General features: G+C 37.3%; 1 pseudogene; it reads left to right on the forward strand.

Annotated features, from left to right (window-relative positions):
• Nucleotides 1-16539, forward strand: part of LOC149234680 (endoglucanase 3-like) — a 44836-nt pseudogene that overhangs the window by 17900 nt on the left and 10397 nt on the right.

Here is a 16539-nt window from a genome sequence, read left to right on the forward strand (position 1 = left end):
TGGTAGAGATTTCTTCTAAGTGGGCTGCCCTTTTTTGAGTGAAAGTAACCATTTTTAATAGATACATCCTCAAATAATAAGGCATATTCAGGGGTTTATTTCTAAAATTTCTAAGAAGTCGAATGTCAAATAGAAAGGCCAACCCGAATCGACCCTCACATGTAATATATTTTTGAAAGAGAAAGAGGAGGCACTGATACTTACTTTGAAGATAGTCTTGTGAAATCCATTTTCCCCAATCTGGATTCACATGATCCTTCTTTAGGAAAAGCTCACATTTTTCTTTATTAATTCATTGATTTTTAAACCAAAGTTTGTCTTCCTATGGAATATCACAGGCTTGAGCTACCAATTCTTCGGTTAGCTTAAACTTCACATTTCCAACCTGAGCCCAGCCTCCATTCAGATTCAAAGCAAAAGATTAGGTTACTTTGGAATTATGCCCATCGAATTTAAAAAACAACGACAACCACCCCGCCTTTTCCAACCACTTCTTACTCTGAGGATATGCTTCCAACAACTTTGGGCCCTGCGGTTCAAACAAGACAAGCGACCTCATTCTTGACAGATACTATGATTAGGGGAGCGTAGGGTTACAATTCGACCTTTCTAACATCTTCTGTAGGTTATTCAGGGTGTCTTAGGATTGATGGGAATGAGAATGACTCAATAAGGAAATAAAAATGGTGAGTCCATATAATGTAGAACATGATAATGATTAAAAATCATGATCTGTTATGCAAGATCTTCATTGGAGAGGTAATTGTTGTACACTTTGAAGTGATTATTGAGAATGGGACCTTGCACCATGACATGGAATGGTTCATAGCTGCCTTTTCAAACAAGGATGACCATAACTCATAATGATGCAACTTTAAAAAAAAGACTCGTACCATTACCTTTTACCTCAAGCAATTGACGTCGTGCTTACCTTCTTAAGTTACTGTCTGATGGTTGGTTACCTGGATATGAAAAACACGCTTGCCTCAGAATGATGAGCCACTTTAAAACCATATCATATACAAGATCATGAGATTACAAGGTCTTGAGTAACCTTGAAGACTTTAGAAATTGATTTACTACCTGTCAGATTCCTTAAGGAGATATTCCGATGGAATTGTTTTAAAGGAACAAATAATTCATCGGGAGTGCAACATCTAATAATTGTTGCAAGAAATTCTTCTTTAGGAATTCGTTACTTATGAAGGAATTCCAATAAAATTTCTAACAAGATAATAATACACATTTCCTTCATTTGTTGTTGTTGTAAAACACAAGTTGTTGCCTCATTTATTGCTAACTGGTCTTGATCTGGCTACAGGATTGAAAGGACTTGGACTCCTTCTTTCCCTAACCTTGTACAGTTCACTAATACATGAATAAAGGTGTTGAAGTTGAATGTGTAGTGATCTCATTAGATTACCAACCATTGAGGTTAGCTGTTAACTAACGCGAGGTCCATCACCAATAATAAAAGTGAGGACCAAGGTATAACAGATGCATCTAAACCTGTGTGAATAGATGAGTTGTTGTTGAAACCCCTGAAGGATCCAACAATCAAGGAGCCTTGATGAATCTCCATTTTTGTAGGCGAGATAACCTTCCATTGATGTATACAATCTTTAAGGCATCACATATCTCTGATCTTGAACCCAGATAGTGTGCTGATGTCAATGGGCCAATATTGTTGGAAGAAGGGCCTTAAGAAATCCCACATCAGTCCAATGCGAGCAAATCAAAAATTTATTAAGGTACAAAATTTATTTGGGGACCCCAAGGGATCTACTATCTTGTGATTTTAACAAGCCCAAGGCAGTTCATGCTCACTAGATTTCAAATTTAGAGAGTTTGAAGTGCTGAAAAAGAAAACTCCAATTGGGTTCCTTTTATGTAAATAGTCTACTAGAGCTAGAAAAGGAATAAACCTATATCCAATAAACACTCCTCTCATGGTTTACTGAGCATGAGAAGGAATAAAGTAAACTCAATTTATTATAGGAGAAAATCAAGAAGAGGTAGTGAAGGGGAGAACTCCCATACCCACCATATCCAACTCTTTCTTCTTCACAATCTCCTCCAAAAATTCCTCCTTAGACTGGGGCTTCTGATTCAACTTGATTCTATGCCCATTTAACAAGAAGGTTACATTTTCATCATCTATTTCCTTGAATAGAACATATCCACTATCAAAGACGTTCTCGATCTCATATGGACCAAGCCAATGCGTGTTAAATTTTCCTTTAAAATTCTTGAATTTTGAATAGAACAACAATGCCCAGTATCCTTCCTTGAACTTCTTCTTATTAATGTATCTGTCGTGCCATTTAACCCTATGTTTTTGGATAAGGTCAGTATGCTGAAAAGCATCCCGCCTAATCTCGTCTAGTTCATTAAGCTATAGGATCCTCTGCTATTGTGCCTTAGTGAGATCTATGCCCAAATCTACTGCCATCTTAAAAGTTCTGATATGAAATTCAATTAGGAATAAAACTTATTTTCCATACACCAATTCATACGGAGAGAAGTCAGTAGTGTTTATCCATGTGATTCTTTAGGCCCATAAGGCCCCGGGAAGTCGATTGGACCAATCCATTTTATGTAGTTTCACTTAGTCAAGATTGTCTCCAACACCTTATTTGTTGATTCCACCTACCCATTGGCCCGTGGATGGGAGGGGTGGACTTCCGATGAGGGATCTGATATTTTTGCACAATTCCATGCACAAGATTTGATACAAACTGGGTACCTTGGTCAGTAAGAATTTCCCTTGGTACTACCACTACTTTCTGTGTAGCTCTAGGCATTGCTCTCGCTTCCACCCACTTCGTAACATAATTAGTACACACTAAAATATACTTCTTACCTTTGGACATGGGATTAATGGGGCCTAGAAATTAAAGAGCCCACCTATTGAATGGTTTTATGGGAACTTGTGGCTATAAAGGCAATTCATCTCCTTGAACAGGTCTCCCTATTCTTTGGCAGCTATCACATTTACGAACATACTCCTTTCCATATTTAAAAATACTTTGCCAATAGTAAACTTAGCGAAGGATATTATAGGTTGTTCGCTTGTTTGCAAAGTGATCTCCACAAGGTTCATTGTGGAAAGCTCACAAGATGTCATATATCTTATCCTCTCTGACACACCTCCGAATAATCAGATCAGGTCTAGTGAAAAATAGGTTTCCTTTTATCCAAGAGTAATCATCACTTTTTCTAATAATTTTGTTTTTCGGATTAGATGAGAAGTAAGGTGGTAACTTCCCGATAGCAAGATAATTAGCCATATATACAAACCAAGGTGATTTGACTGGAATGGAAAACAAGTTCTCATTTGTGAAGCTATCATTAACAGGACCATCCTTGCCTTTATGATTGAGCCTAGAAAGGAAATCAGCTACCTAATTTTCTCTCCTTGTCCTATCCAATACTGTGATGTCAAATTCCTACAACAACAAAAGCCATCTAGTAATTCTGCCATTAGTAATTGGTTTATTCATGAGATATCGAATAGCAGATTGATTGGTATGTAAAATAACTTCATAGTCGTTGATGTAATGTCTAAACTTATTAATAGTGGAAACCACAACAAGGAATTCTTTCTCAGTTACAACATAATTCAATTTAGCAGGAGTCAAATTTTTACTAACACAATAAATAGCATGGGTTACAAGGTTTTACTTTTGGAACAATACATCCCCTGTAGCTGAATCTGAGGCATAAGTGGAAATGTGAAATCGAAACTTCCAACTTGGTCCACTCAAGAGAGGTGATGAAGAAAGCTTATCCTTGAGTGTGTCAAATGTAGTTTGGAACTCATCATTCCAACGAAATCCAGATTCTTTTGTCAATAATTTAAACAGTGGCAAGGCTACCTTGGTAAAAATTTCAATAAATCTTCTGTAGTAACCTGCATGTCCAAGGAAACTTTGGACTCCATTTTCGCTAGTTGGTGGAGGTATCTTCATAATTAAGTCGATCTTTGCCAGATCAACTTTGATTCCTGTAGTAGAAACATGACGACCCAAAAAAATTCCTTTAGTCATGATCATAAAACATTTTTCATTGCTTAATGAAAGATTAGTCTCTCTACATATTTGCAAAATATTTCCAGGATTAAGTAAATCCTCTTGAAAAGTATCACCCATTACCATGAAATCATCCATGTAAACCTCTATGCAATCATGTAAAGGATCAGAGAAAATACCAAGTATTTCCCTTTGAAATGTGGCTGGTGTGTTGCATAGACCTGTGAATGTTTTTTTTATCCTGGTCCTATGGAGCTTTCCTGATTTGGTTGTACCTTCTGAACCCATCTGAGAAAGAAAAGTACTTCTTCCCTGCTAAGGTGTCCATCACTTGATCTATAAAAGGCAAGGGAAAATGGTCTTTTAATGTGGCTTTATTTAGTTCCCTGTAATGTACAGAAACTCTCCATTTTCCATTCTTCTTAGGGACAATAACCAATGGGGATACCCACTGGCTATTTGAAATAAGATAAACGAACCCTACGTTTAATAGTTTCTGAAGTTCATCTTTTACAATTTCTCTTAAAGTAGGATTCATTCTCCTCTATGGTTTCCTTATAGGCTTGGCATTTCCTTCTATATAATATGATGAATGCAAGTGTCCAGGTGAATTCACCTCATATTTATATATTCCCAAGAAAATGCGTCTAAAAAGTATTTCAACATATGACATAATTGATTTTCTTGTTCATGATTTAAGGAAAAATTGATATTTAAAGTTTTTCCGAGAGATCTCAATTACCTTGCCTCCACATTCAGTCATTGAACATGCAGGAAATTCAAACAGGAGGACTGAGTTTAATTCGGATGTTGTACCATGTTTTTGAAAGTTATGTTCTAGTATATCAACAATGACTCTGTCTCATGACTTGACTGCCCCTCTAAATGCTAGGAAAAATTAGGGTTCGAAATATAGCAATTGATCAGATTTTCCTTAGTGCTTTCTTTAAGGCTCATGGATTGGGCTATTGTCAAAACTAGATGGGTAATTTCTGAATTATGTTCTTCATCAACCCAATGAGTATTTTATGATTTTAAGAGGGGTTTAGCAAGGGGATATAGATTTATTTTTTTAGTTTTAGTCCCATGAATGATGGTCATTTTTCCTTACCTACACCTTATGAAGGCATCCACTGTGGCCAACCAAGGTCCCCCATGATCATAGGGTGCCCTCCCAAACTAGTCTTAGGCTAAAGAACATAAACATCTATAGGATATTCCCAAGAATCTAATGAAATGACAATGTCTTCCAATACACCTTCTCGCTTGACCTTAGATCTATCTGCTAATTCTAACACAATAGGGGTAGGAAGCAAGTCAAAGGATCCTATATGGGACAATGTTTCCATCGTCATTACATTAATGGCTGCACCTAAATCAATTAAAGTGTTTCTTATTGGGCATCCATTGATGAAGGTTGTAACCATAAGGATTCCAGGGTCTGCATATTTTTCAGTGGCAAATCCGGTAGACATAAGGCTTGCAAGTTTTCCACCTACTTGGATTGTAGAGGGTTCTTTCTTTTGTCTCCCTAGATTTTTGGTGCATAGCTGCCTAACTATTTTGGTGTAAATTGGGATTTCCCTAATTTCTTGCAGTAAAGGAATATTGATGAATAAATTTCTTAGTTATGACACTAGATCAAACTCGGGTTGTTTCGTTATTTCTTTCATCTCCAACCTCTCTGGGAAAGGATGCTAGAGTGTTTGAGATGAGGAAGGTTCTTGTGCTTTTAAAATGTTTTGTTCTGCTATTTCTGGTATGTTTTCTATTTCAGGTGTATCAGGGGTATCTTCCTCTATAATCTCTTCAATATTTCCTAGTCGGGTCACTACTTTTCTTGACCTTTGTTTGATTTCCTGCAGAGATACAGGAAATTCCTACAGCAGAGGTACATAAATTTCCTGTAGAGGTTGGGGTGCGATGTAATAAGTAGGATAAGTGGCCACTCCAATATTGTGAGTAGGTTGGATGAATTTATTGTTGCGGTTAGATACTAGCTGGGTAGGAAGTTCTGTGGGACATGGTTGATTTGGTGGGGTAGGTAACTGAAGTTGTCGTTGTTGAAGTTGAACCATTTGTTGTGGCATGGGTTGTGGTGGATAGAAATTTTGAGAGGGGTAATTTAGTGCAACAGGGTAAGGAAAATTCCCCTGCCAAGGTTGTTTCCGAGGCCAGGACTGCTAGGGCATTGGAAAATTCCACATCTTATTCTCGGCACAAGGAAATTTAAAGTGTTTATGTAACATACATGCAGGACGCGGTGGCCATGGCCTTTGAGGTGCCATTACATAAAGTGCAATGAAAAATTCTTGATCTGCTAAGTATGCTTCTTTAACCTCTGGAAGAGAAGGAAATTTAACAATAGAATGCTCAGCTTCATAGATTTGACATACCTCTATGTTGGTTGCAGGACACTCCCTCAAGGGATGTTTCTTCCTACACTTGGAGCAGAACACAACCATGATTTTTTCCACTTCCTCCTGCTTCTGCTTAGCCTGCAAAACATCCAACTGTGAGGAAAAAATACTAAGAATGTTTTTTTTTTCAATTTTCAAATAAGTTACCCATTTCAGCTCTTATTACTCCATCCCCTGCAACTGGTTTAATGAACCTGGAAGAAGTATCTCTTGATCCTTTCCAAACCTTAGAATTCCCCCTTGAATATTGTCGACACAACTAACACACATCATCATAGCTCAATTTTGATACATCACCTGTTCCTATCAGGTTCAAAATCTCCACAGATTATGGTCTTATTGCCCTTAACAAAATTGTTCTCAAGGTTTCTTTATTCAACTAGTTCATCTTGGATCTTTGCAAATTGTACTGCAATCTTTCCAAGAAGTCCTCTAGGATTTCACCCTCCTTCTAGGTCATGACAAAGATTTCTTCTCTGATGTCCTTGGTTTTACAGTAATCTTGATACTTTCTCAAGAATACCTTCTTCATTTCATCCCATGTTGAAATGGAGTTTTCACTCAATCCCACAAACCACCTGAGGGTTTCATCTTCTAATGTGGTAGGAAACAACTTCAACTTTTTAGCATTTGAAGAATAGTCATACCTCCTCCATAATACATCAAACTAAAATAAGAATGCATCATGATCTTCACTAGAGTTACCACAAAAATTAGGTAAAGCAGGGGGAGGAATGTTTTTCATCTGACTGGATCCAACATAATCTTTGATAGGAAATTCAAATATAATTGGTTCCTTTCCCTTCTCATGATAGTCCCTATCTACAGTGGTACCAATACCCTCTAGATGAGCCATAACGAACCAGCGGAGAGTGGGACGCTCATGAGCTGAAGATCCTTCAGAGTCAGTTATCTAGAACTCTGGTTCTTGAATAGGATTGAAGAGGAATTCATCTTGAGGCTGGCCACTAAGGAAAGATGTTTTCCCCTCAGTAGGAGGAGATTATTGATGAGAAGTAATAGAAGATTATTTGAAAGAAGGATAATTCTTTGCTGAGGGGGTATTGATCTACTTAGGATCAACTGTCGACCCTTGTTCAGAACTGTCACTCTTTAGTTTAGATTCCCCTTTCTTCTAAGCCTTGTTCCTTGCGTACTTCCCTTTATCCAATTTCCCTGCCAGCTTATTAGTGGATGAGGTGGTGCTCACATCACCACTAGAAACACTTGGAGATCTAGTCCTAGTATATTGGCCCTTATTCCTATTCATGCATTATATAGAAAAATTCAAAACTTCTACTTACCAAACAATCAGGACGTGGATTTTGCAAATTCTGCTCACCGTAGGTGCGTAGGCCTTACCCCATGTCTTACCACTTCGACTCCCCCCGTCATGAAAAACTTAAACAAAATGAAATCATACTAAAGCATTTCAATATCATCCCTTAGTACCTCCCCGACAATGACGCCAAGATGTTGGGGGAAATTATAAACATATAATTTGACACACATTAATTACCAACCAGGGCTAATTGTAAGCTTGCGAGGTGCAATGCAAAATATATGCAAATTGATACTTCAGTGCATAAAAAAAGCACACACAATTCCAAATCTCTCTTCTCTCTCAGCACTTAATATCAAAGGCTATGGAGTAGATAGCTCATCTCTCTACAACACCTAAAATTGCTGATGCAGATCAAGAAAAGATATACAACCAAACAACAACAGTTAAATCAAGCTTATCTCCAATCATTCAAATTCAACCTCACAATGTAAATCAGGGCACGAATTGCATAACTTAGTCTAACCTTTAATCAAATTAGAAACATTCATGCAATAACCTAGTCATTAATCATTAAAAGCATGCGCTGCTATGAATCAACGAAGAGGAATGGAACTGTGCATACATCTACTGTTAACACATGGAAAAAAACTTAATTAAACACACATTTATAACTACAAGAGTTGTGAGTAAAGGGGGCCCTCCTTCACTCACAACCCCTTAACTACTGAAGAAACTTACAATACAAGATCAACAAAACATCAGGCTTATATTAATATGAAAAATCAATTAGAACATTACAAAAGTCTAAGATATATGCTTTTGCCAAACTAAGTAAAATTAAAATATTACAATTGTTTACTAAAATAAGCTGAAAATGCAGTACATCGATATCCTTGGTTTGATCCATGACTCGAAGCATGGATCAAACCAAACACGCTTCATTGTATGAGTTTCTTTCCCAAATTCGGCCAAAATAAAAAGAATAATATCTGGGTAGTTAAAAATACTCATCTAGGGCATCTAGTAGGATAGAGTCCATGTGGATGCATTTTAAAAAAAAACTCATGTCCCTGTTTCTTCTATCGATGACCAGAACATGTCTAGCCTCTGTGGCTTCTGCAGGAAAACCACCTGTTGCAGGAAATCAGCGCTGCTACAAGAAATAGCGCTACTGCAAGAAATCCCCGATCTTTTGCAGGAAATCACGGAACCGCCCAAAGTCTGTTGATCTGCATGAAATTCAATTAGTACCTCTCAAATTCATCGATTAGTTAATCAGGTATCATTCAACATCAAATTACCTAAGATAAAAAGAAATGAGACGTTTTGAGTTATTTTCATACCTTGGAGTCTAAATCACCCTTTTGGTGAAAATGAGGCACAAAAATATGGTAACTAGAGGGAAAAAATTAGTCTTAAAGGAGAAGAAAATCCTTAGGAGTACTGTCAAAAATAGCCAAAATCTTAGCCCAACAGAAATCATTGGATTACCGATCATTAATGAAAATCGTTAACCAATGCGAGACAACTCACTGATAATATAAATGAGTGTCAAGGTACCTGATTGCATCTTGACAAGGACAAATGAATGTGTTGAAGTTGAGTCACGTGCAAGATATGACAATCAAGATACATTTTTGTATTCCCATTGTTGTCAACAAGGATTCTTGCCATTAATGTATGCAAGTTCTAATGCACTCCAAATAATCTCTGATCTTGATCCCAGATAAGGTGTTGAGGTCGATGGGACAAGATTTGTTGGAAGGTGGGCCTTAAGGAATCCCACATCAACTAACTTGAGCATAGAACCAAAAATGTTTTGAAGAACCATAAGAAAAATTTGAAACCATCATAAAATTGTAGAACTTATTGTGAACTTTTCTCGCCAGTTGCATGGTTTTCAAGCAAAGTTCATGTTCAATTGCGCCAACAAGATGGTTTTCACAATATGACTTATTTTTCTGTTTTAATTTTTAATTTTTATTTTTTATATGTCCTACTCTACTTGAAAAAGAAATCTTTTTCAAGTATATGAATACTTCAAATGGGATTATGTGTGTAACAAGATGATAAATAAACTCATATGCAGGTTTGTAATATACTCTTTGAGAGGCCAACTGTCTTGATTGAGATGATGCCAGAAGATACTGAAGAATGGAATATTGGGATCCAATGAATGTCTTGAACCAAGATTCAATGTAATATTGTCTTCCTTGGCTTCCTACTATCGTGCCATGCAAGTCTTGAGAGATGTGATTCCCATTCATAGAATCTGGTGATATGCATGAATGAAACTTTTCAATATCAGGTTCCAACAACTGTTCTTTATTAACAGGAATCCATGATCTTGTACCTTATATGAATCTTCTTCTTCTAGTTGTTGTTCTTCAAGTGAATCATTTTTCAATACCTCAACATTATAAGTGGTTTTAAGTGTTTTTTGGGGATATGAAATGTTTGTGCAGGTAGTGGAGTGGGTATGGATTTTCGGGGTTCTTATGTGGGTGGTAATGGGAAAGGTTGAATTTTAGTCAACTGATGTTGATATTGATGTTGTGGTGGAGGTGAATGGTATGGATAACAGTAATGATGGTATTGAGGATAGTGAGGAAAAGATTGAGGATATGGTGGATTTCCTCAGTAGGGCCTTTTCCAACATTGTTGCCAAGATTGGTGTTGAGGTTGGGATGGGCAAGGTTGCCAAGGCAAGGGTGTATTCTGTAGAAATTCCCATTGTAGATCAATAGATTATGCAATATACTAAAGCAAAATACAAGATCTACTTCTTCAACAAACTTGCGGAAGCTTAATCGATTTTGAGCAAGATCAAATAGAAAACATATAAGAGAGAATGAGAAATCAATCACACATGAAACATAGAAGAATACTCTGGGGAAGGCCTTAGCTAAAAACCCCGCTATCTGTATTATCATACAAGTGGAAATATGTCTGGATTACACAAAGATTTAGCTCACAAGTTATCCAGCTCTCAATACAATCCCTCTGCTGCTCATAGACAGTCAAAGGCTTCTCAGAAACCTTCTCCTATGTCCTCCAAGCCTCCTATTTCCTTGCGCAGTTTCTCCTGGGGTCCAATGCTACCACCTGTGTGAATTTACCTCTCACACAACACATTAAACTCAAAAGTAACTGCGCAGTCTTGGAGGAGATAATTCCTTCTACATGGATGAGTTTCCTATATAGGAAAAATCCTCCAACTGATAGTACACTGTCCCTTCCTCTAATCTCAACTCGGATCTTTGACTGAAATGACATGCATGATTTATTTATGAGAGAATATTCAGTTATCTGAAGTGCAGCAGTTACATGCATGCATGCATTAACTAACTGAACTCACAATTAGTTCAACAAACTATTTAAACTAATCTAACTGGACTTAACTCAGTTAACTGAGCTAACTAATTACAACTCAAAGTACAACTCATCCTGATCTCCTTTAATCAAGGGATAACTTCCTCAATCAATGGAGAAACTGTTGCATGTCTTCACATAGACTTCATGTTTGATTTCCTACAACCAATTAACTCAATATGAATTAATTAATTATTTTACAAACAACTGCTAAGATCAAATTCGAATTTTACTTCTCAATTTTAGTTCAGGGACTAACTAAAATTGGAATCTATCCCGAAATACTATTTATAGCAATGCTATTTTTAGCCATTCCATTTTTTCATTTCTTGTTGCTATGTCCAACACTGATACCTAAAATGCTATTTATAGCAATGCTATTTTTAGCATTTCTTGTTGCTATTTCCAACACTCCCTCTCAACAAGAAAGGCATTCAACTCGAACCCGATCCTGAACCTTTGGAATGTTCTGCATGCAACACTTCTCCCAAGTGTTGTTGCTCCAGCAACTCTAGAAACAAAAAATCTCCCAACTGACCTCCCTGTTGGGCTAGAAACATCCTCTGATGCTGAAGCTTCCTCTACCACTGACAAGTTCTCCCTCTGTGACCTCTGAGCTGCTGCAACACTCCATGCATCTCGCATCGTTGCACACATCTTTGTGCCATCTTGCACTGGTGCAACACTCATGTGCCTCTCGCATTGTTGTAGCCTGTTAGCTCTGCACTGTCTTGGGATTCCTGCACCATAGATCTCTCTGCCACTCCATTTGCATCTTCCTCTACCCACTCAGGTAGTCATGCTACTCCTCTTCAGGGCTCCCATAGCAAGGTCTAATAATAGAGGTTGGGTACCTCAATGATCTTACCCCTATTCCAGCCTTCTTGGGACTGTCACTCCACATTGCCCCACCTCCAACCTGGAGGTATGGATGCATGCGATCCCTCTACCTACTTGGCTTGAAATTTCCCCTATTGGAGGTCTTTGCATGAGTGGATGCCTCCACTCGGTCTCCTCTCGGCTTCTCTAGTTCTGGCTGCTCCACAACCTCTTGAAGCTACTTCACCAATTGTGGCTCCTCCACAATTGTTTGAGACTTCTTCTGGCGCTACATGTTAAGAGATAATGTACTCTCCCTCTCAACCACCAAGTCTCCAACAGTTGCCTTGCTCTGCAAGGCTTTTCATGCATCTTGAACCTCAAGAGAATATAGGTTCTTGACTCGTGAACCGATGTGCTTCACCTGTCTTGTGGTGACGTGCCTAAGGAAAACCTTTCCCTTACTGAAGAATACATCATAGCCTTTGTTTTCCAGCATTGCGATCGATACCAAGTTTTTCCTTAGTCCTGGAACATACTTCACATATGTCAAGGTAATGAGAGCTCCATGCTCCCTCTGAAAAACAATTGTGCCTACTCCTGAGACACTATACTTTTCATCATTACCCATCTCTATGAGTATCTGGAGATCTTTCTCCTCCAAGGTACTGAACAAACTCTTATTGCCGATCATGTGGAATGAAACTCCACTGTCAAGAAACCAACGACATACCACCATGGATGAAACCATGTATGCGATGAGGGTGAAATCCAACTCGCACTGTGAGGCCAATGCCTCACCATCTGATCCCTCCTTGGATCCCATCTTGGATTTCTTCAATGGACAATTTGTTGCAAAATGGCCTACCTCATGACAATGAAAGCATCACACTTTCGATTTGTCAAAATTTTTCCCACCATGGGAAGAACTCGATTTGGGATAAGAATCCTTCTCCTTCCCTTTCTTTTCCTTACTCGCTAAGGCACAATTTTCTTCATCCTCCTTAGATGAAGAACCATCTCTGATGCTTATTCTTATCTCCTCCTGCATCAAATTTGACCAAAATTGTTCCCAATCTGGTAGCTTTTCTCTTCCATTTACCGAGTCTTCGTAGCTATGCCAGCTTTTATGAAGACCGAGGAGAGCAAGAATCACCATGTCATCATTGGCTGTCATGATCCCTACACTTCTAAGCTCATCCCTGCAAGTGGTGAGCTTGTTCAGATATGTAGAGATCGTGTCACCCTTTTCAAACTTGATTTTCCGAAGCTTGTCTTTCAGCTCCAACTTCCTCTGATCGTTTCTGTTTTGATATAGATCCTTCAATGTTTTCCACATTGAAAACGGTGTCTCCTTCCCATGGAGGCTCAAGACAATGTGGTCTCGAACTCCCTTCAGGAGGATTCTCCTCACTCTAGCCACACATTTCTTCCATTCCGCCAATTCTGTAGCATTAGTTGCTGCTGGCTTGGGGACTTCTTGATCATTGAATTCCCTCAAACTATTTTCCTCTAATACTGCTTCCATGTGATCCTTCTTGGATATATAATTCGAGTTGCCATCAAGGGCATACTTGAGTCTCAAACCGTTTAACTCCATTGGTGAAATTTGATATGTGATAAGAATTTGAATTCTATAATCAGAAACTTGAAACTTCGAACTTCTCCCTTCTTTGTATACTGTTCTTTTCTTTTATCACCTTTGCTCCGATACCATGTAGAATTTCCCACTATAGATCAATAGATTATGCAATATACTAAAGCAAAATACAAGATCTACTTCTTCAACAAACTTGCGGAAGCTTAATCGATTTTGAGCAAGATCAAATAGAACACATATAAGAGAGAATGAGAAATCAATCAAATTTCCCACTTAGATCAATAGATTATGCAATATACTAAAGCAAAATACAAGATCTACTTCTTCAACAAACTTGCGGAAGCTTAATCGATTTTGAGCAAGATCAAATAGAACACATATAAGAGAGAATGAGAAATCAATCACACATGAAACGTAGAAGAATACTCTGGGGAAAGCCTAAGCTAAAAACCCTGCTATCTGTATTATCATACAAGTGGAAATATGTCTGGATTACACAAAGATTTAGCTCACAAGCTATCCAGCTCTCAATACAATCCCTCTGCTGCTCATAGACAGTCAAAGGCTTCTCACAAACCTTCTCCTATGTCCTCCAAGCCTCCTATTTCCTTGCGCAGTTTCTCCTGGGGTCCAATGTTATCACCTGTGTGAATTTACCTCTCACACAACACATTAAACTCAAAAGTAACTGCGCAGTCCTAGAGGAGATAATTCCTTCTGCATGGATGAGTTTCCTATATAGGAAAAATCCTCCAACTGATAGTACATTGTCCCTTCCTCTAATCTCAACTCGGGTCTCTGACTGAAATGACATGCATGAGTTATTTATGAGAGAATATTTAGTTATCTGGAGTGCATCAGTTACATGCATGCATGCATTAACTAACTGAACTCACAATTAGTTCAACAAACTATTTAAACTAATATAACTGGAATTAACTCAGTTAACTGAGCAAACTAATTACAACTCAAAGTACAACTCATCCTGATCTCCTTTAATCAAGGGATAACTTCCTCAATCAATGGAGAAATTGTTGCATGTCTTCACATAGACTTCATGTTTGATTTCCTACAACTAACTAACGCAAGATGAATTAATTAATTATTTTACAAACAACTGCTAAGATCAAATTCGAATTTTACTTCTCAATTTTAGTTCAGGGACTAACTAAAATTGTAATCTATCCCGAAATACTATTTATAACAATGCTATTTTTAGCATTTCCATTTTCTCATTCCTTGTTTCTATGTCCAACACTGGTACTTGAAATGCTATTTATAGTAATGCTATTTTTAGCATTTCTTGTTGCTATTTCCAACATATTTGAATTACCTTGAGACTGTTGTGCATAACCTTGAAATTGTGCATAAGGATATTGCATCATATTGGGTTGATGAGGATGCCATAACCCTCTTGGAGCTACATAAAAGAGTTTCTCTTTTGCTTGATTCGCCCCATTATCCTTCTGGTAAACTGTCTTCAACACTAGCAATGATGGGAAATATTCAGTACTATGTGTTGCTATTTCCAACATATTCAAATTACCTTGAGACTGTTGTGCATAACCTTGAAATTGTGCATAAGGATATTGCATCATATTGGGTTGATGAGGATGCCATAACCCTCTTGGAGCTACATAAAAGAGTTTCTCTTTTGCTTGATTCGCCCCATTATCCTTCTGGTAAACTGTCTTCAACACTAGCAATGATGGGAAATATTCAGTACTATGTGTTGCTATTTCCAACATATTCAAATTACCTTGAGACTGTTATGCATAACCTTGAAATTGTGCATAAGGATATTGCATCATATTGGGTTGATGAGGATGCCATAACCCTCTTGGAGCTACATAAAAGAGTTTCTCTTTTGCTTGATTCGCTCCATTATCCTTCTGGTAAACTGTCTTCAACACTAGAAATGATGGGAAATATTCAGTACTATGTGCTCCTACACAAATTTTACAAATTTTAATGTTATCAAGTGGACATTCATGCAAAGCATGTTTCTTTCTACATTTAGGGAAAAATATAAATGAAGGAACATTCTCAATTTTTTTGCTTGTTTTTCATTCTTAGCATATCAACTTATTCATTTAAATTACTAATAATGTCTATAAAATTGTTAACTTCAGTTTGACTTACCAATCCTGATGTCCATTTACTTACTCTTTCCATAACTAGATCTTGAGGGGATCTTCCATACTTTGCTTTTCCTCTTGAAATGTTCTTGCATAGTTCACAAATCTCTTGAAATGAAAATTGAGAGACATATCCTTCTCCCACCAGGTTAAGAATATCAAACCATTCATTCGTTATAGTATTTAGTAGGAGATTTTTTAATGTGTCTGATCCTAAACTATGCAATTTATATCTTTTGGTATTATAGTTAAATCTCTCCACTAAATCTTCTAGGCTGTCATCCTCTTCTCGGTTCATCTTAAAGATTTGATTTCTAAGGTCATGGTGTATGCAAATTTTTTTTTTATTTTTCCAAAAAATACTCTTTTCATATCATCCCATCTCCTTTAGAATTTGTTCCTAAAGTCATGAACCATTTAAGAGCTCTATCCTTTAATGTTGTTGGAAACAAATTCAATTTTTGAATGTGTAATGAGTTACCATAAGATCTACAAATGATTTAAAATTAAAAAAGAAAGGTTTCCGGTTCGTGTGATTTCATACCTTTGAAGTTAGGAAGTACAGATGGAGGGATGTTCTTCATATGAACATTCATATCAATTTCTTGAATGGAAAATCCAAAAGGATCTTCCTCATTGTCATCATCTCCATCCATTTCTTCAACCTCTTTTTAACCTCTTCTTCTATGTGAAAAAATAAGAATTCATGATGTGGATGTGTGGCTCTTAATGCACCATGTGATATATTGGGGGTGGTCGGTGATTGGAGTTTTTTTTTTAATGAAAAGAAAATGACTCATATATACACTTCCTAGATAACGACGCCAAAATGTTTGTCAATTTAATTGTCTTAAATTGTTACATGAATTATCGA

The sequence above is a fragment of the Pinus tabuliformis genome, chromosome 8 (assembly GCF_031772625.1).
Source record: "Pinus tabuliformis cultivar Carrire ecotype Pingquan chromosome 8, CPIR1, whole genome shotgun sequence".
Lineage (NCBI taxonomy): Eukaryota > Viridiplantae > Streptophyta > Pinopsida > Pinales > Pinaceae > Pinus > Pinus tabuliformis.